Consider the following 20,582-nt stretch of genomic DNA (forward strand, 5'->3'; position numbering starts at 1 on the left):
ATCCATACCTCTCACCATATACCAAAATCGACTCAAAATGAATTAAAGAATTAAATATACACCCCAAAACAATAAAAATCTTTAAAGAAAACATAGGGGAAACACTCCAGGAAATAGGATTAGGTACAGACTCCATGAATATAAGCCCCCAAAGCACAGGAAAACAAAGGAAAAATAAACAAATGCTATTATATCAAACTATAAAGCTTCTGCACAGCAAAAGAAACAATTAACAGAGTGAAAAGACAACCAACAGAGTGGGAGAAAATATTGCAAAATATACATCTGACAAAGAATTAATATCCAGAATATAAAAGGAACTCAAACAACTTTACAACAAAAAAACAAGTAACCCAATTTAAAAATGGGCAAAAGAGCTGAATAGATATTTCTCAAAGGAAGATATATCAGTGGCCAACAGACACATGAAAGATTGCTCAATGCCACTCAGCATTCGGGAAATGCAAATCAAAACCACTTTGAGATACCATCTCACTCCAGTTAGATGGCTAATATCCAAAAGACTGAGAATGATAAATGCTGGTGAGGTTGTGTTGAAAAAGGAACCCTTCTACACTGTTGGTGGGAATGTGAAATGGTGCAGCCTTTATGGAAAATGGTATGGAAGTTTCTCAAACAATTACAGATAGATCTTCCATATGACCCAGGTATTCCACTGCTGGGAATATACCCAGAGGAATGGCAATCATCATGCCAAAGGGATACCTGTACTCCAGTGTTTATTGCAGCACTATTTACAGTAGCCAAGAGTTGCAATCAGCCCAGATGTCCATCATCGGATGAGCGGATAAGGAAACAATGGAATACTACTCTGCTATTAAAAAAATGAAATACTAACATTCTCAGCAACATAGATGGTCTTAGAAAAAATTATATTAAGTGAAATAAGTCAGGCACAGTAAGAGAAATACCACATGTTCTCACTTATTTGTGGGAACTAAAAATAAATAAATAAATAAATATAGAAACAGATGGGGAGGGGTGGGAAAGAAGACACAACAATCACAATTCCTTGAACTTGTTTAGACAAGTGAAAAGGTATGATGTTGTTGGGGAGGGAGTGGGAGAGGTAGGGGGTAAAAAAGGAATTGGTAAAGGGACATGAAAATCAACTACATTGTATATTGATAAATTAAAATAAAAAGTAAAGTTTTTTAGTAGCCACAGTAAATAAATAAATAATAAATAAATAAATATAAATTCTTTTCCAAGCAGATCATACATCTCTATTTAGGGCCAGTCATTGGTACCTCATTTTGTTTGTTTAGTGACATTATGTTTCCCTGATTATTCTTGAAGCTTCGAGGTTATTGTCAATGTCTGCACATTGAAGACATGGGTATTTATTACAGTCTTCACAGTCTGGCTTTTGCTTAAGTGTCCTTCTACAGTAGGTCTTTCTTGGAATTTGCAGCAGACTGTCTGTTGTTGTCCCTTAGACGTGATCATTGTAGCCATCGCTAAGATGCCTTTATAGGGCACCTTAGTAGGTGTCCTAAGCTCGAGTCCACTGTGGCCAAATAGTCTGGGCTGGAGTCCTTGAGGAGCTGGTGCTGTGTTAAGGGTCCATTTCATGATTCTCAGACAGCAAGCCTGTTCTCAGATGTGTCGATGGGCATGATTTTCTCCAGGTCTCTCCAAGGGCTTTTGTTAGATCACTGTATGGGTCCCTAGGCTGACTGTACTACTTGAATTCATGGCTGCTATGGGCTGGAACTGAGACATGAGATTTTTCTGGGTCCATTGTTAGACTGAGATCTTTAGCCTTGTTTCTAGGGTCACAGATATGAATGTTTCCTAATGAGTTTTGAGGTGAACTGGCCTGGTTTCAGACTGTGTTTGCAAAGGGTTTCTTTTAGCAAAAATGCTCCAGTTTAGTTTTATGATGCATGTGTTCACCAGACACCTCTGTGGGGTGTGTGTGTGGGGGGGGGGTATACTTTCAAAGCCTTTGCAATGGTATTCGGATATGTCCTCATGTGCACTATCCAGTGCCACATTTGACACCTGCATGGGTCTATCTGTTAGTTCAATTCTCAGTATTCTATTCTAAGAAAGCCTTCAGTATTCTATTTAGTGTCACATTTACATTTTGGATATAAATCCTATGTCAGTCATGTATTGTTAATAATATCTCTCTCTCTCTCTCTCTCTCTCTCTCTCTCTCTCTCTCTCTCCTCTCCAATTGCATTTCTCCCCGGTGGTATATTTTGATGAACAGACGTTTTTAATTTTAATATAGCCCAGTTTGCTCATATTTTCCTTTATATTTGAAGCTATTCATTTAAAAAGCAAATTTCATATGCCAATATTATTTTTGTTTTCCAAAGTTATTTTTAGTCTTTCACATTTATATCCACAATTCACTTGGAATCAATTTATTTGTACAGTGTAAGGTAGTGTTATGAGGGTTTTTATTTCCTTCCTCTATAAATCTACAATTGTCTTAGTGCCATTTATTAAAAAAAAAAAAACTGGTACCTCTCCATAACTCTTGTTTCAACTTTGTCATAAATTATATGTCCACATACATGAGCATTGTTTCCATATGCTAGTATTTAATAGGCTATTTTCATATCCTTATTAAAATGACACATTCTCTTAATTACTGTATTGTTTAAGATATATTAAAAACTGGAGCATAAACTTTCAAACTTGGTCATCTTTTTAAATATTATCTTCGCTGTTTTTTTTTTCCACTCTGCAGTAAAATTAATTGTTGATTAAATTTGATCAAAAAGCTACTGCAAAATCAGTATTAAAACAGATTACTCATGTCCTATGCATAAAATATGAAATAAAGTCTTCAAAAAATTGTGCTATTAATAAGTTTAAACCAATCTCCCTTCAATTTTACATCTACTTTAATTTAGCATTCATTCATATAGAATTAATCAAATATTTTTGTCTCATTTCAAATTAAATTATCCAAAATTATAAATTAGAGAAAAAAATTTAAGCAAATTATTATCAAACAATTTTAAATCCATTTTGGATGCAGAATTTTCACTTTGTTAAGATCATGATAAAATACTAACAAGTGTGCACTGTTTACTATCCCTAGTGTAGTATGTCCACTGCTTTCTAAGATAGTTCAGAATCCAATGAGATAAGAATAAATAGAAACGTTAAAAGTACATTATGTTTGTATTACATTTTGTATTGTTACCTGATGTACAATTAAGGTTTCAATTTACATTTAAAATTAATAAATATTAATTTTGATGTACTATTTATTGATCTTTCAATTCAAATTATTACTGACTTATTAATGTACTTCTATTGTTTATTGTTCAAATGCTGTCATAATGGTATTCCCATAAAACCAAAGTTCTACTTGAATACCTAACCCTCTTGACCACTTTTTCTTCTAGGCCTGGCTACTTCCTGTAAAATAAAGTTTTGCTCCTTTCTTCAGAGCAATTTGGACATCCTTGTTCCTCAGACTGTAAACAAATGAATTGAAAATGAGAATAAGCACCGTGTAAAGAAGTGAGAAAATCTTGTTCAGATTTAGTGTTGTTTCTGATGATGGTGTCGTATACACCACAACCAGAGTACTGTAAAACACACTTACAACAATCAAGTGGGATGAACAGGTAGAGAAGGCTCTGTGCCTCCCTGTTGAAGAAGACATCCTTAAAATGGCAGATAGAATGAAACCATAAGACAATAAGGTCCAAAGAAAAGGGACAAGGACAGGAATGATGAAGCAAAGGCCACCTTCTCCACCATTGTAGTGTCCATGCAGGAGAGCTTCACCGGTGGGAAGAAGTCACAAAAAAAAAATGGTCGATGATGTGGGGACCACAGAAGGTTAACGTGGCAAACGAAATTAGCATGGCTCCCAAGAAGAGAAAACCACCAATCCATGATCCAAGTGCAAGCTTGACACAAGCCCTGTTGTTCATAAGTAATGAATATCTCAGCGGCCAACAGATGGCCAAATAGCAATCATAGAACATGACAGCTGGTAGAAAGCACTCCACAGTGAGCAGGGCACCGGCAACATATGGTTGCACTACACAGGCAGTCAAGGAGATCATAACACCACCAGCCAAGACCTCCCACAGAAGCTGGGGGAAGTGCTGCTTGTGTATCCAACATCCACAAAGGATAAATGGCACAAGAAAAAACACATTGGGGTATGAAGGTGTGGGCTTGTGTGGATGGCAAGGATCATCAACAGGTCACCACACAGTGTGACCACATAAAGGCTGAGGAAGAAAGAGAAAAGAACAGTACCAACTGCCTTGAAGTCCCCAAAACCCAGCAAGATTACATAAGCAATAGAAGAGATATTTCCTCTCTGGTTCGCTTCCATCTGTGAACAGCAGACAAAAAAATATTATTGTAGAGTGAAATAATGTAAAATGTCTATTTCTACAGGAAACTGTTGTCACATAGTCATGGCTACAACATTGCTAAGTAAGCCCAGTGGTGTTTTTATTTCACAAAATCTGTACCAGATTTAAACTGCTATTCCATATAGTAACATGATGTCCTCACTTTTAAGGCAGCACATCTAGATTGCCAGGCCAGATTGGGTAAGGGGCAGAATGAGTGGGTATATGTTTTGGCAATATGACTTGTATTAATCCTCTGGGCACTTCTCTCATACTCTGTACTTAAAGCGCAAACGTGGTGATGTTCAAAAGTCTTTCTCATCTGTAGTACTCCCTTAGATGGTGCAAATGAAAACAGTGTGAGACTGAGAGTAATGTCCCTGAGAAGGTTACACAATGAGAGCATGTAGCTCGGTCTCCCTCACATGTTCTTTTCCTATGACCTTTCCTCTCTGGTTTCATGACAGGTGCCACCACACTGGAGCACATTAGGAAGGGCTTTACTTTCACAGGTGGAAGTCAATCCTAACAATACTGCATGTGTGAAATGCTCCAGGATGTTGCACATAGCCCTGAACTTTCTCTGGGAGACATTTACTTTTAAGCAGTCTTGCACAAATGACATGCTTTCCCCCTAAGTCGATGGGAATGGTTTTCTAAGCTTAAAATTGTAAGCATTATAATAGGGCCTGAGCAGAGACTGGAGGACCTAGCGTCTTTTGAGAGATGTGGCTGTGTCTTGTGCCTCCTGTCACTGCCAATATCAGTCACTGCCTCTCGATCCTCCTTCCTATGCCCCTCCCTACACTTCTTATGCTCTCTCATAAATGATTCAGAACATCCCATTAACTTCCACACTTATACTATATAATTATCCAATCTCAGTCTTGAATCAATTGTATATGGAAGATGTCAAAATTATATTAAGGGACAAAAATAAAAGAAGTGAATGAATGAATTTATTTTTAGGAGAAATAGTACAATATAAATATTAAATCTTCCACTAATCATCATCATAATAAAATTTATATTTTTATTCAAACAAGATATTTTGGAAAGTTTCTATAATTTTCTAAAGTTCATACAGAAAAATAAATAAGAACAATTAATAGTATTTTAAAAAGTTTAAAAAGAGGAGCATGTATTTACCAGATTGTAAAATATCTTAATATAATAATGTAGAGCTAGGGCTAGGGTCTGAAGCTCACAGACCCCTTGAGCACATTCACAAACCCTTCACATGCAGGTCTATGACCTAGGTAGCCAGCAAAAAGTTCCTTGGAGCCTTAGTTGAAGAAGGAATAGGCTTTGTTCAGCACACACACATCTAGGAGCTCAGCAGTACAAAGGAGAAACTCAGAAACTCAACAGCTACTGGCAAAGGTCAAAGAAAAAAACTGAAACTTAGTAGCTGCCAGCAGAGTAAATATGCTCTAGTGTTAGACACAAGCTCTCTGCCGCCAGCCTGCTTCACAAAACTGCAGAACACAGAAAAGCAATAACTAGAAAGATACATGGGCGCACATGCACACTAACTCCACCTACACAACTGTTTACAAGAAATGTGCTGCTCAACCCCCCAGCCAGACCTGAGCTGAGGGAGCCTGACTAAATTAATCCTATTTACTCCACAATACACCCCTTCAGGATCCCTCATCTTACAATCTACATGTTAAAAATCTTCCCTGATGTACCCTTAGCGAGGATAAATGACTCTTTTATTTATACAACCTATTGTCTGTTAGATATGGCTTAAGGCTTGTCCTGTAGTTCTGTCCTTTAGTCGCACATGTCCAGTTAGTAGTCATTGGTGTGATTTTCCGTGGGAATCTTGTAGTCATACTGATATGAAGTTCAGTGCATATTCAGTAGGTGATCATGCCAATATACGTTTGTACCCAGTCGACTCTGGTGCAGTGTCTGCAGCCAGAACACTATGGTCGAAAAGACAGAAGGGTTATTGGTACCAATAGGGGAAGTTCTCACCCCTCTGGTAAGATACATGCCAGTTTGCCATCCTGAGAAAGGATGGTTGTACGAATAGGTATCTTACCTGGTTTGGGGCCCCACAAGGCCATACAAACAGAAAACCAGTAACTCTCTGACTTTGGCAGTGGTTGCACAAGATCCACCTGCCACAGTGTCTGGGGCACTCTCACATGAGTTATCTGCTCATCAGTGGCACCCATCCGCTCATCAGGGGCATTTTTCTTGGGTTAATGTGGCACCCAGTGAGCCATTGACCACCCGACCTTGCAGCCAGCAAGTGTAGCCACCCAGCTACATCAGCTGCTGGAGCTCTGTCCAGTCATCTTACCTTAGCCAGCACATCAGTTTCCTCATTGCCAATTCAGCATGAGGCCTCCAGTCCTCGCCCACCCCCAAAAGATGAGCACCTTGGTCTGCTCCTCAATCGAAATGGAGCATTTCATCCACCTCCTCAGGAGCAATCAAAAAATCCTTTAAATCCACTGAGCATACCTTGCTACCTGCTTCCGGACATTTAGTAAAATGCTGTTCAGGGCGCAATTGGTGCCACAAGGCAAACAGAACCACATTTGGCTGCAGGTCAGTTATCTTTTTATCAACCCCTGTTGTAAGCAAGTCAAGCCACATCTACTTACAGCTAGTCTAGCTATTTTTATTTAATTTTAAAATTATTTTAAGTTTATTTATTAATATATATATTATTTATATTCTATGATGTTGTTGCAGAGCACTTGGGAGAGGGGGAGATGGGAAGCAGGAGGGCAAAGGAGTCAGAGAAGGAGGAAGGAAGAGGGGTATGGTTGAGGCCTGCGGCAACCCCCTCATTCCTGCAGGGGAGACCAGGGGGCTTCCAGCTGTGGCTTGCTCATTACTGGGCTGGATGCAGATGTCAGGAGGGTGTGACTGGGGCCCCCAGCCTCCCCTAACCCTGGCTTGGTAGCTCAGAGGACTTTTGGTCCATCTAGGTTTTACAGATGTTCTTTGGTGATGTGAGACCTTTACTAGGTAATATCAAACTTTGTCTCTATGGGTATTTTGTTCTTTCTTTCAGTTCTGCATTAGATTATTCCCTGTTCCCACCACTTAAACTCTGCACTGGAACTAATTTATTGCCCTTTGCTTACTTCTAAAATGGGGGAACTTTCTGTGGAGACAAGTAGTTGAGCTCTATTGTTGAGCTAAATTTTTGCTTTCCTGCTGATTCCCTGGGGAAGCCTTTTTGTGCAGCTCAGGTTTTAATAGTTGACTTTATACGTACTTCCAGGTCTTGTGAGATCTGGTGCACCTGGGTTGTGTAGAAACTCTGGACTGGGCCTGTGTCTTTTCAGCAAACTTCACCCCCTGTGCTTCTATATTCCTGGCCAGTCTCCACTGAGTGATCCTGCACTGATTGGGGGGCAGATCAGCTGTCCTTGCTATGCCCCAGTGTTCTTCCATGGGCCTGCTTTGCCTACCACCCATGCCCCAAACACTTCCCATGGGATGGGCCATGGGCTGGTCACTTGTGATGACTCATCAGCCTCTGAGCATCTTCTTTATTCATTTGTAGTGGCTCCTTGCTCCCATTTGGGTCCACAAGAATCCTATTAGTAGTCTTGCTGTCCTGGGGGCCACCAAGGCCCTCTTGTCTCCTGCACCTTCAAGCAACTTCATCCAAAGGACACAGCTATGGCTTTTGCCAGCTCCAGCTCCATGCACTCACCAGCTCCAGGCTTGAAACAGTTGGAGCACTTCTTTCTTTCTCTCATCATCACTCCTCCTACCTTCGTGCATTCTGTAAGTCACTCCTCCTCTTCCCCTGATCTCTAGTGGCCCTAGCTTGGCTATTGTTGCTTATTAATCATTGTAAATTGGTTGATTTGTGGAAGAGAGTGACACTGGGGACAGTCTATTCTGCCGTCTCTTGTAAATTAGCTAGATTAATTTTCTTTTAAGGCACTAGAAAATGCACACATTTTTTTTTTTTTTTAAATTTTATTTTGTCGATATACATTGTAGCTGATTAATGCTCCCCATCATCAAAACCTCCCTCCCTTCTCCCTCCCCCCCCCAACAATGTCCTTTCTGTTTGTTTGTTGTATCAACTTCAAATAATTGTGGTTGTTATATCTTCTTCCCCCCCCCGCCCCGGTTTGTGTGTGTATGTGTGTATGTGTGTGTGTGAATTTATATATTAATTTTTAGCTCCCTCCAATAAGTGAGAACATGTGGTATTTCTCTTTCTGTGCCTGACTTGTTTCACTTAATATAATTCTCTCGAGGTCCATCCATGTTGTTGCAAATGGCAGTATTTCATTCGTTTTTATAGCTGAGTAGTATTCCATTGTGTAGATGTACCACATTTTCCGTATCCACTCATCTGATGATGGGCATTTGGGCTGGTTCCAACTCTTGGCTATTGTAAAGAGTGCTGCGATGAACATTGGGGAACAGGTATACCTACGACTTGATGATTTCCATTCCTCTGGGTATATTCCCAACAGTGGGATGGCTGGGTCGTATGGTAGATCTATTTGCAATTGTTTAAGGAACCTCCATACCATTTTCCATAGAGGCTGCACCATTTTGCAGTCCCACCAACAATGTATGAGAGTTCCTTTTTCTCCGCAGCCTCGCCAGCATTTATCATTCATAGTCTTTTGGATTTTAGCCATCCTAACTGGGGTTAGATGGTATCTCAGTGTGGTTTTGATTTGCATTTCCCGGATGCTGAGTGATGTTGAGCATTTTTTCATATGTCTGTTGGCCATTTGGATATCTTCCTTAGAGAAATGCCTCCTTAGCTCTTTTGCCCATTTTTTAATTGGGTTGCTTGTTTTCTTCTTGTCAAGTTGTTTGAGTTCCTTATATATTCTGGATATTAATCCTTTGTCAGATGTATATTTTGCAAATATTTTCTCCCACTCTGTTGGTTGTCTTTTAACTCTTTTCATTGTTTCTTTTGCTGTGCAGAAGCTTTTTAGTTTGATATAATCCCATTTGTTTATTTTTCCTTTGGTTGCCCGTGCTTTGGGGGTCGTATTCATGAAGTCTGTGCCCAGTCCTATTTCCTGAAGTGTTTCCCCTATGTTTTCTTTAAGAAGTTTTATTGTCTCAAGGTGTATATTTAAATCCTTAATCCATTTTGAGTTGATTTTAGTATACGGTGAGAGGTATGGATCTAGTTTCATTCTCCTGCATATCGATATCCAGTTATCCCAGCACCACTTGCTGAAGAGGCAGTCCCTTCCCCAGTGAATAGGCTTGGTGCCTTTGTCAAAGATCAGATGGCAGTAAGTGTGTGGGTTGATTTCTGGATTCTCTATTCTATTCCATTGGTCAGTGTGTCTGTTTTTATGCCAGTACCATACTGTTTTGGTTATTATAGCTTTGTAGTATAGCTTAAAGTCAGGTAGTGTTATGCCTCCAGCTTTATTTTTTTGGCTCAGCATTGCTTTGGCTATTCGTGGTCTTTTATTGTTCCATATAAATGTCTGAATAGTTTTTTCCATTTCTGAGAAAAATGTCTTTGGAATTTTGATGGGGATTGCATTGAATTTGTATATCACTTTGGGTAGTATGGACATTTTCACTATGTTGCACATTTTGACATGTTGCAAAAACCTCAAGAATTCCACGATAAATTGAAAATAGATTCTGTAGAACATGCTATCAAGTTAATTCAATGAGGTGCACATCATATTCATAAATTACGAGCCTCTTTTCTTCCGGGACTAATACTGGAACAACCTGAAGAACTACTAAATACCATAATCATATGACTGGTGCTCTATTAATGGCCCTCTATTGACCAACAAAGAGCTGCTTGGTTTATGGTTGGCAGTTCCAAGGTTAATGGATATCATCCTGTTTGGAAGTTCACCACAATGATTTATAAGTAAAACTAATTAGTTTGATGGACTGAATTATTTGTTTTTCCCCCATATTTGGGCTTTTGATGACTCATGAGCAGTGATAATACTCTGCTTGTATAGTTAGGCAGTGTAACGATGGAACCCTGGACTATTAAAGGAATACTTACACAGGAAATCACTGGGTGTATTAAAGTAGGACATGCTAATGTCTATCAGGAGAACTCCTTTGCAGGATTGAAAACTAATTAGAATTGAAAAGTGGATGTTCTGATCCTCTCATTGGAGGTGGCCACCTGAGTTCATGAAATGAGTGGATCTGGGGAGCTTCAGCAATGGACAGGGAAACTGATTGTCAACATATTTCTCTTCCGTTCTCTGAACACATGTGATCAATATTGTTTAGACTGCCAAGTAAGACAGATTCCTTGAGGAGAAGCCCTCACCCACACAAGTTGGACTGATGTCAATAGACACCAGAGACTGCAAATGGGTCTTGATATGAATAGAAATTACTCTGCAAATGCTCATAGTACTATAAAGTACCTGGAACAGAAGATACTATACCAATATTGAGTCAGAGATATCACATCAAATAGACATGTTACATTGCATATCACTTTCAGATTAATGGCTTGACAGCAAATTGGAATAAGCAATTGAAACATTTGTTGTCTAACTTTGGGAGATAAAGACATGAGAGACTGGCTTATATACCATCATGAATGTGTGCTCACACTCAACTTGATTGGGACCAAAGAATGGTCTCCACTAGATAGATCCCTTCACTTTTCTGGGGGATCTTAAGAAAGGCAGTTGGTATGATGCTGGTATTACAATAAAAATTCTTATCCACATCATCTCAACTTTGTTTCTGTCACTATCTCACTTCAACTCTCCTTATTTCCACCTGGTTTAGAGTCCCCAGAGCAGGAATGCAGCTACAGATGCTGGAAAGAGAGATGGTCTGTAAGCAAGAAACCATAACTATACCTTAAAATCTTAGGAACATGACTGATAGCCTAGGCCCAGCTCATGAGGTACTCAAGCAAAGAGGAGATGGGGAGCCTAAGGAGGATGGGTGGATGCCTGGAGCACTCATCTTTGGACCTGCTCACCAGGGAGCTGGGGTGTTGCTCCATGGTGCTCTTCCTCATGCCACCAATGCATCTTTTCTGTTTATCTTTTTTTTTTTTTTTTTTTGCCATCTCCCAGACTTGGCATTGTGCCTTGGCCCAATGGCTGAAGCACTAGGACAACAGGACTTTCAGTGTGGGGAAGATGATTACAGCTAAGCGAAGGAAAACACCCATTCAGGTATTACACAAATATGACATAAATATCAAGAACATGCTGGTTTATAAATGTGAACGCTTTTATTGCAATACCCACACATACCCACTTTCACCTTTGAAGTAACTGTTGGTGACATAATTTGCACAGGTTAAGGTACTAGTAAAAAGATTGCAAAATACAGAACTGCCGAGACTGCCATAAACATTTTGAAAACTAATGCAAATATTTGCTTTTCGTTTCCCTTCCCCTTAATACCTGATCTTTCAAGCCTCCAAATAACCAGCTTAATCTTATTGGCCATTCTTCATGGATGGAGACTTATTATGTACCCTTTCCCAGAAGGGAGGATCTCCTTATAAGAGAGACTATACTACAATTTGCAGGCTAGAGTTTATGTAAGCTGGAAAGAGGGAATCAAAAAACCAAGCCAAGTAAAACGCAGCTGAGAATTTTTTTGCTAAATTCAGTATTTCTTCAGAAAAAATACATTACCTTAAGAAATTACTAGCACATTATTTAGGAGGTACTAGGTATTCCTTGAGGAATTCTTCTGGCGAAAAGATCAACTTACTGAAAAAGAAGTCTCCTCCAGCCTTAAACCCTGATGCTTAGTGAAATCACTGAGGAAGAAGATTGGAATACAAAATATTTGGATATACAAGAATTGAGCACTGAGGAACAGTATTAATATCTTGCTAAACTGTCAACCAGTTCCATTGCAGTCTGTCATGGCTCTGAGAGCTCCTTTAGCAATGCACAAAGGGATGCAGTGACGCAGCTCACTATGCATTTCAATATTTAAAATAACAGCAGAAAGAAAGTTAACTGGGAGAAAACTATTCAGTGACATAAAAAGTACCCCTCTTATCCTTCCCAAGTAAAACATTTACTGTAATATTTGAGTATGTGTTTTATTTCAAAATCTCATTTTCATCAACACTCCAAAGATAATTATCTCCTAGTTGTTATTAAACTCTTTCAGTAGCTTCCACTTTGTATTGGTAAACAACATCTAAAATCTTCACATCATGCAACGGAGTATATCACCTGTTTTACAACGCCATGCACATTGGCATGGAGAACAAAATTGCATGATAGCTTATGATGATAATAATAATGGTAAAATAAATCACTGCTAACAACCACAGTCTTTCTTACTGGTGCTTAAACTCTTTTTTTGTGCAAGGCTTTGTAAAGAGAATTTAAAGGAAGCTCTGTAAATTTAGGGTGTCGAGGGACATCACAAACAAGTTTTTGTTAAATGTGATTGTCAAATGGAAAATATGATTTGTCTGCTGTGTGTTTGAGTCCATGTGACAGAGAGCTGTTGGTATAATGTGGTTCTCCTCATTTTATTAAATAGGTACTAACTTGACTGTGGCCCCCATTCTTTTTAGCTATTCTTGCGAGTAACATTTTAATGTAAACATTCTGTTATTTACATATCTCTAATTTACTTCCAATAGTCAAAGGTAAAAGACCTATGACCTCTCACAGCACCTTTGGCTGGCTCCAGGTTGTACCCAGCATCTGTAGTTCTTGACCACCACCAGCCCAGGTTTTGCCATCTTCTAGCCTCCCACAGAGCCTCAGGTGAGCAGCAGCAATTTCCTGGGCATGGGCCTGGACCTGGGCCCAAGCCCTTCTAGCACTGACTTGGCACTGTCCACCCACTGTGGTTGACAAGCTGTCATTCCAGAGTCCTCTCCAAGTTTCCAAGAACAACAACTAGAAATGAATACATCTCCAGTGGTGAACTAGAGGTGCCCAGCATGTGATCCTCCCACTGAAGGGGTCTAGAGAAAGGAATGGACTGCTAGGATTGGTACAGGATGAATTTTCTCCTGTGGTGAGAAGGATGTACTCATCTCTGAGCACTTCCCAGTGGTAAATCTACTCTTGCTTATGCCCCAGCCCATCCTCACCACCACCATGGTCACCTGTGCCACTGTCTAATCCCAGGGTGTAGTCTGTCTTCCCCCACAGGAGTTTGTCTCACTCTCTACAGCAGCCACTGTTCACCCCACTGCGGCCATAGTCCCAACCACTGAAGCCCCACACTAGGTGGATCTAGCCATAGACACTGAATGATACGTGGCCTTAGGCACTGGAGACCCACCACATGCTGCCACAGCCGCTGGCATTCCACATAGTGCAAACCTGATTATGACCATTGCGTGATACCTAGCCTCAGTTGCAGGAGCCCTGCCATATGTATCCACAGCCACCAGTACACTGCCCCATCTGGACACAGCCATTGGAAACCCATGCCACTTGCACTTAGCTCCCAGAGCCTCCCTCTATGAAGCCATAGCCATTGGAGCCTTGCCCTGTGTCACCAAAGCTGCCAGAGCCCCTGTTCTGAGCCTCCAGGGCCCCATGCCAAGCATTAATGGCATCCAAAGCCCTGTGCTCCCTAGCCCCAGCCTTCAGAGCCCTGTGTGTGACCACTGGAGCCCTGTCCCATGGGACCACAGCTACCAGAGCCCAGCAAAACCAACCACAGCCTCAGGAGCCCTGATCCACATAGCACAGTGTCTGGAGTCCCATGCTACCTGGTCACAGCTTCCAGAGCCCCATTACACCTGGCTATAGCCTTCAGAGCACCACACCACTGGCCACAGCCTCTGGAACCCCACATGTGGCTGCCAGAGACCCACACTGTACAACACCTGGCCACAGCTTCCAGATCCTGCACCACCTGACAATGACCTCCAGAGACCTCTGAGGCCAGCTACAGCTTCTGGAGCCCCACATGTGGACACCAGAGCCCTGTACCATACAATCCTGGCCCCAGCTACCACATGGCCCTGGTACCAACCACTGTATGGCCCAGACCTCAGCCACTACAGCCCTGCACTGCTACCCCAGCTACCTACAGCCAAAGCCATACCTACCTAGGCCCCCCACTATGTGATTCCAGCCACCCTCAGCCAGTACTATACCAGCCAGTGTCCTCCAGAACTACTGAGTCTACCCAGAACAACTGATTCTACTCAGAACTACTGAAACTATAGAGTCTACTTGGAACTCATTGCTCCAATCAAAGTGTCCTCCAAGTTCGGTCCTTTCCCACCCACCAGGCCAGAGGATACACTTCTGGCCACGTTTGGCAAATTGACTTTACTCACTTGCCTCCCCACAAAAGGACACGCTGTCTTCTAACCTTAGCTGATACCTTTTCAGGTTGGATTGAGGCTTTTCCCTGCACTTCAGAGGATGGTACAGCGGTAATGCATGCTCTCACCTCAGAAATCTTCCCTAGTTTTGGCTTGCCTACCAGTCTCCAGTCTGATAACAGCCTGGCATTCATTTCTGAGATTACTCAACTCACAGCACAGGCATTATATATCAAATAGGATTTACATATACCATACTGGCCTCAGTTATCAAGCAAAGTAGAAAAAACCCAATCACCTCATAAAAACACACCTCACCAAGCTGTCCATGGAACTTCACCTCCCCTGGACCCAACTTCTCCCTCTAGCACTCATTCACTTGCAAGATGCCCCCCCACAAATCCACTAGCCTCAGCCCCTTCGAACTTATGCATGGTAGACCCTTACTTCTAACACCTCTGCCTTCCAGCTCATCACCTTTAGGCCAGTATCTCCCTACTCTTTCATTCATTAGGGATCTTCTTCTGGAACGGACCAACCTTCTAGCACCTCATCCTTTCCCCACCACCCCCTCAGACTTTAAACTGAGCCTGAGACAGCAAGTGTATATTAAAACCCAAATCCAAAAGCCCCTCTCACCATATTGGGAAGGGCCCTATACAGTACTTCTCACCATCCCCCTGGCAGTAAAAGTACTAGGAAAGGCCCCTTGGTACCACTAATCCTTGGTAAAACTAGCACCTGAGACTTTACCCAAAGAATCAGTTAACACCAAGCCAGAGGGGTCCCTCTACTCAACCCACAACCCAACATCTCCTCACACTTTGTCCATTTCAGGACCCACAAAAATGAAAATCTCCAGGACCTCCACTCTTCCCCCAGTCCCAGAAGAAGGATGATCTTCCCCCCAGCAATTACCCTCTCACTTTTGCAGGCCTGCTTATGTCCTTCACACAAGAACTGCTCCAAGACTGGTCCCAACCCACCACCTCCAGTGTTGAAGACATCCTTGAGTGGGTAACTGAATTAGCCTGGCAGGATGCCCTCTGCAGTTACACCCCCAATGAGGTTACCCTCTCTACTCCTTTTTCCTACTATGCACCCTCTCAACCTCTCAGCCCCTGAACATATGCCTTTTCCCTTCTTCCTGCTTCTTTTCCTAACAGAGACATATGCCACACCCTGTTCACAATGTATAACCAAGGTTTGCGGGGTGGAAGGACACTTTCCAACCTCTCGGGTCTGCCACCCAGAATCCTTGGGGGAACCCTACAGGACACATTCACATCCCTGACATATGTTCCTACAACATGCTATGACCAGACAACTGCCACATCATGTTCTTATGGGAGTAAAACTACTGGATAGCTCTTTCCAAAGGGGATTCTGCTGGAGCCAAGTGCCCCCCCTGACAAAAACATTTCTGCTTCACCCAAACCACTCACCTAGGCTATAGCGATGGGGGAGGACTTCAGGACAAAACACATCAGACCCCTGACCATGACGGGACTTATCCTTCTTGGTCTCTGCCTCTTTCAGTGTTTCTCTAGTTTCTTACAGGAATGTATGCAGGCTTTCACCAGCCAAAAAGTTGCCAAATTCTTCATGGGAGGAGGATATCAGCCCCTCAGAATCAGTTATTCTTCCCCAGAAGAATACAGCCTCCCCACATGAAACCAATATCCCAACACCTGATTGTTTTACCCACCAATATAAATCTTTTCATATCTTCACCCATATCCAGCAGGAAGTAGCTTCAGAAGAATGGGTATGCCCCCAGTATGAATATGGCCCTCACATCATGGGCAGGAGGGGGGACAATTAGCTTTGTATCTCATGAATATTCTTAATAAATAAATAATAATTATTTTTTAAAAAAAGAAGAATGAGAACTTCTCCCTTTTTCCCTCCTCCCTATACTTAAAAGGAGGGAATGATGGATCTTGGGCATGACTGGCACCATTTTGCACACAATAAGCACAAAATAGCTGCCAGCCTTTCCCTTATGAGAAACTTCGTGGTTTCTGAGAAATAGAAACTCCTCTACTTCCCCATGGGTGCAAACTTCCACCTGATTGCATCTACCAGCCTTATCTTCCACGTCAGCACCAAACCCTTCCCTGATTATGTCAGCCTTCCTTGTGGCATATAAGCTCTCCCACCCCAACGATGGTTGCTGCCCTCCATTTTAGTGCAGCCCAGCAGATTTTCTCCCTTTAAAATCATTCCAAGTATCTTTTCTGTCCAAAATGGATTAAAACTGAAAATCAATTATAAGCAGAACTCTAGAAACTATATAAATGCATGGAAACTAAACAGGCTTCAGAATGACATATGGGCCCAAGAAGAAATTAAATAAGAAATCAAAAAATATATTCAAACTAATCAAAATAAAAGTGTATTATACCAAAACCTGTGGGATACTACAAAAACACTACTAAAAGGGGAATTTCTTGCAATAAACACTTCCATCAAAAGAACAGAAAGACTTCAAATAAACAGCCTAACGCTACACCCCAAAGAACTAGAAAAACAACCACCATCCAATCCTAAAAGTAGTAGACTTACAGAAATAATTAAGACCAGAGGAGAACTAAATGAAATAGTGACCCAAAATATGATACAAAAGATCAATGAAACAAAAAGTTGGTTTTTGAGAAGGTAAACAAAGTAGAAAAACCATTAGCTAGGTTAACAGAAAAAAGAAAAAAGGAAGAAGACAGAAGACCCAAATAAAAATCAGAAATGAAAAGGGAGACATTACAAGTGACACCACAGAAATATGAACAATCATTAGAGATTATTATAAACAACTGTATGCCAACAACTATAGAAGCCTGAAGGAAGTGGATAAATTTCTGGACACATACAAATAATCAAGACTGAAGCAAGAAGAAATTTAAAACCTAAATAGACCAATAACAAGCAATGAGATTGAAGCAGTAATCAGCAATCTTCCAGCAAAGAAAAGCCCGGGACCAGAAGGCTTTACAGCTGAATTCTATCAAACCTTTAAAGAAGAATTAATACCAATTCCCTTCAAACTTTTCCAAAAAATTGAAAGAGAATCCATTCTCTCAAACTCATTCTATGAGGCCAGCAATATCCTGATTCCCAAACTAGACAATGATGCAACAACAAAAAAAGAAAATTACACACCAATATCCTTGATGAACATAGGTACAAAAATACTCAATAAAATATTAGTGATCAGAATACAGCAATACATCAAAAAAGTCATACATCCTGATCACGTGGGATTCATCCCAGGGATGCAAGAGTGCTTCCACATATGCAAGACAATAAATGTGATACACCATATCTATAGGTTTTTATTCTCTATTTGATTTATTTCTTCTCTGTTTTTATTATTTTCTTCCTTAAGCTAAAATTGAGGGTTTTTTGTTCTTTTTCTAGTTCCTTGAGTTATCATGTTAGATTGTTTATTTGAGATTTTTTCTTTTTAATGTAGGCATTTATTACTATAAATTTTCCTATTAGAACTATTGTTGTTGCATCACATAAATATTGTTGTGTTGTGTTGTCATTTTCATTTGTCTTAACATATTTTAAAATTTTATCTATATTTTTTCTGTCACCCATTGGTTTCTCAGTAACATGTATAATTTCCATGTATTTTTGTATTTTCACTTTTCCTCCTGTTATTGATTTCTAATCTAATGCAATTGGTTGGAAAACACACTTTACATTATTTCAAACATTTTTCACCATTTATTTATTTTGTAGCCTTACATCTGCTGGACAATGTTTCATGCACATGTGAAGAGAACGTGTATTTTGATACTATTTGGTGGAATGTTCTATGCATGTCTGTAAGGTTTATTTGGCCTAAAGTGTAGTTCAGGTTCAAAGTTTTCTTACTCATTCTCTCTCTGGATGATCTATCCATTGTTGATAATAAAGTATCAAAAACCCTTTGTATTAGTCTATTATTGTCTATTTCTTCATTCAGATTTGTTAATATTTGTTTCATATATTTTGGTCCTCTAATGTTGGGCACATACAGATTTACAATTGTTAAATCTACTTGATGAATTGACCCATTAATCATTATACAATGACCTTCTTTGTCTCTTCTGACAGATTTTGGCTAAAAGTCTATCTTGTTTAAGTATAGTTATCCCTAATCTTTTTTGATTTGCATTTACATAGAATATATTTTTTTATCCCTTTTAGTCTGGTTTGTGTTCTTAAAAGTGAAGAGAGTATCTAACAGGCATCAAATAGTTAAATCCTTTTTAAAAAAAAACCATTTAGGGGCCAGCCCCACGGCTCACTCGGGAGAGTGCAGCACTGGTAGTGCCAAAGCCACGGGTTTGAATCCTATATAGGGATGGCCAGTGTGCTCACTGGCTGAGCGTCATGCAGACCATACCATGCCGAGGGTTGTGACCCCGTTACCAGTCAGAAAAAGAAAAAAATCCATTTAGCCAGTCTATGTCTTTTATTGTCAAAATTAGACCATTTACTTTCAAGTAATTATTGATACGTAAGCATTTACTATTGACAGTTGGTTAGTTGTTTTATGACTGTTTTGTAGATCCTTTGTTCTTTTTTTCCCTTTCTTACTGATTTTCTTCCTGAATTGGTGGTTTTACACAGTGGTATGGCTTGTTTCCTTTATCTTTTGTGTACCTAGTATAAGTTTTTGTTTTGTAGTTACCATGAGACTTACATAAAACATTATATTGTTATACCAGTTTATTTTATTTTATTTTATTATTTTTTTTTTTAAATTTTATTTTGTCGATATACATTGTAGCTGATTAATGCTCCCCATCACCAAAACCTCCCTCCCTTCTCCCTCCCCCCCTCCCCCCCAACAATGTCCTTTCTGTTTGTTTGTTGTATCAACTTCAAATAATTGTGGTTGTTATATCTTCTTCCTCCCCGCCCCCCGGTTTGTGTGTGTATGTGTGTATGTGTGTGTGTGAATTTATATATTAATTTTTAGCTCCCTCCAATAAGTGAGAACATGTGGTATTTCTCTTTCTGTGCCTGACTTGTTTCACTTAATATAATTCTCTCAAGGTCCATCCATGTTGTTGCAAATGGCAGTATTTCATTCGTTTTTATAGCTGAGTAGTATTCCATTGTGTAGATGTACCACATTTTCCGTATCCACTCATCTGATGATGGGCATTTGGGCTGGTTCCAACTCTTGGCTATTGTAAAGAGTGCTGCGATGAACATTGGGGAACAGGTATACCTTCGACTTGATGATTTCCATTCCTCTGGGTATATTCCCAACAGTGGGATGGCTGGGTCGTATGGTAGATCTATTTGCAATTGTTTAAGGAACCTCCATACCATTTTCCATAGAGGCTGCACCATTTTGCAGTCCCACCAACAATGTATGAGAGTTCCTTTTTCTCCGCAGCCTCGCCAGCATTTATCGTTCATAGTCTTTTGGATTTTAGCCATCCTAACTGGGGTTAGATGGTATCTCAATGTGGTTTTGATTTGCATTTCCCGGATGCTGAGTGATGTTGAGCATTTTTTCATATGTCTGTTGGCCATTTGGATATCTTCCTTAGAGAAATGCCTCCTTAGCTCTTTTGCCCATTTTTTAATTGGGTTGCTTGTTTTCTTCTTGTCAAGTTGTTTGAGTTCCTTATATATTCTGGATATTAATCCTTTGTCAGATGTATATTTTGCAAATATTTTCTCCCACTCTGTTGGTTGTCTTTTAACTCTTTTAATTGTTTCTTTCACTGTGCAGAAGCTTTTTAGTTTGATATAATCCCATTTGTTTATTTTTCCTTTGGTTGCCCGTGCTTTTGGGGTCGTATTCATGAAGTCTGTGCCCAGTCCTATTTCCTGAAGTGTTTCCCCTATGTTTTCTTTAAGAAGTTTTATTGTCTCAGGGTGTATATTTAAATCCTTAATCCATTTTGAGTTGATTTTAGTATACGGTGAGAGGTATGGATCTAGTTTCA

At 40.2% G+C, this 20,582-nt stretch overlaps 1 protein-coding gene and 1 pseudogene across 1 annotated transcript in view; both read left to right on the plus strand.

Annotated features, from left to right (window-relative positions):
- LOC134375210 (glutamine and serine-rich protein 1-like) overlaps positions 1-20,582 on the plus strand; it is an 824,919-nt gene that overhangs the window by 594,172 nt on the left and 210,165 nt on the right.
- Positions 11,420-12,310, plus strand: LOC134375216 (interferon-inducible double-stranded RNA-dependent protein kinase activator A-like; annotated as a pseudogene).

This window comes from Cynocephalus volans, chromosome 4 (assembly GCF_027409185.1).
Source record: "Cynocephalus volans isolate mCynVol1 chromosome 4, mCynVol1.pri, whole genome shotgun sequence".
Taxonomy (NCBI): Eukaryota; Metazoa; Chordata; class Mammalia; order Dermoptera; family Cynocephalidae; genus Cynocephalus; species Cynocephalus volans.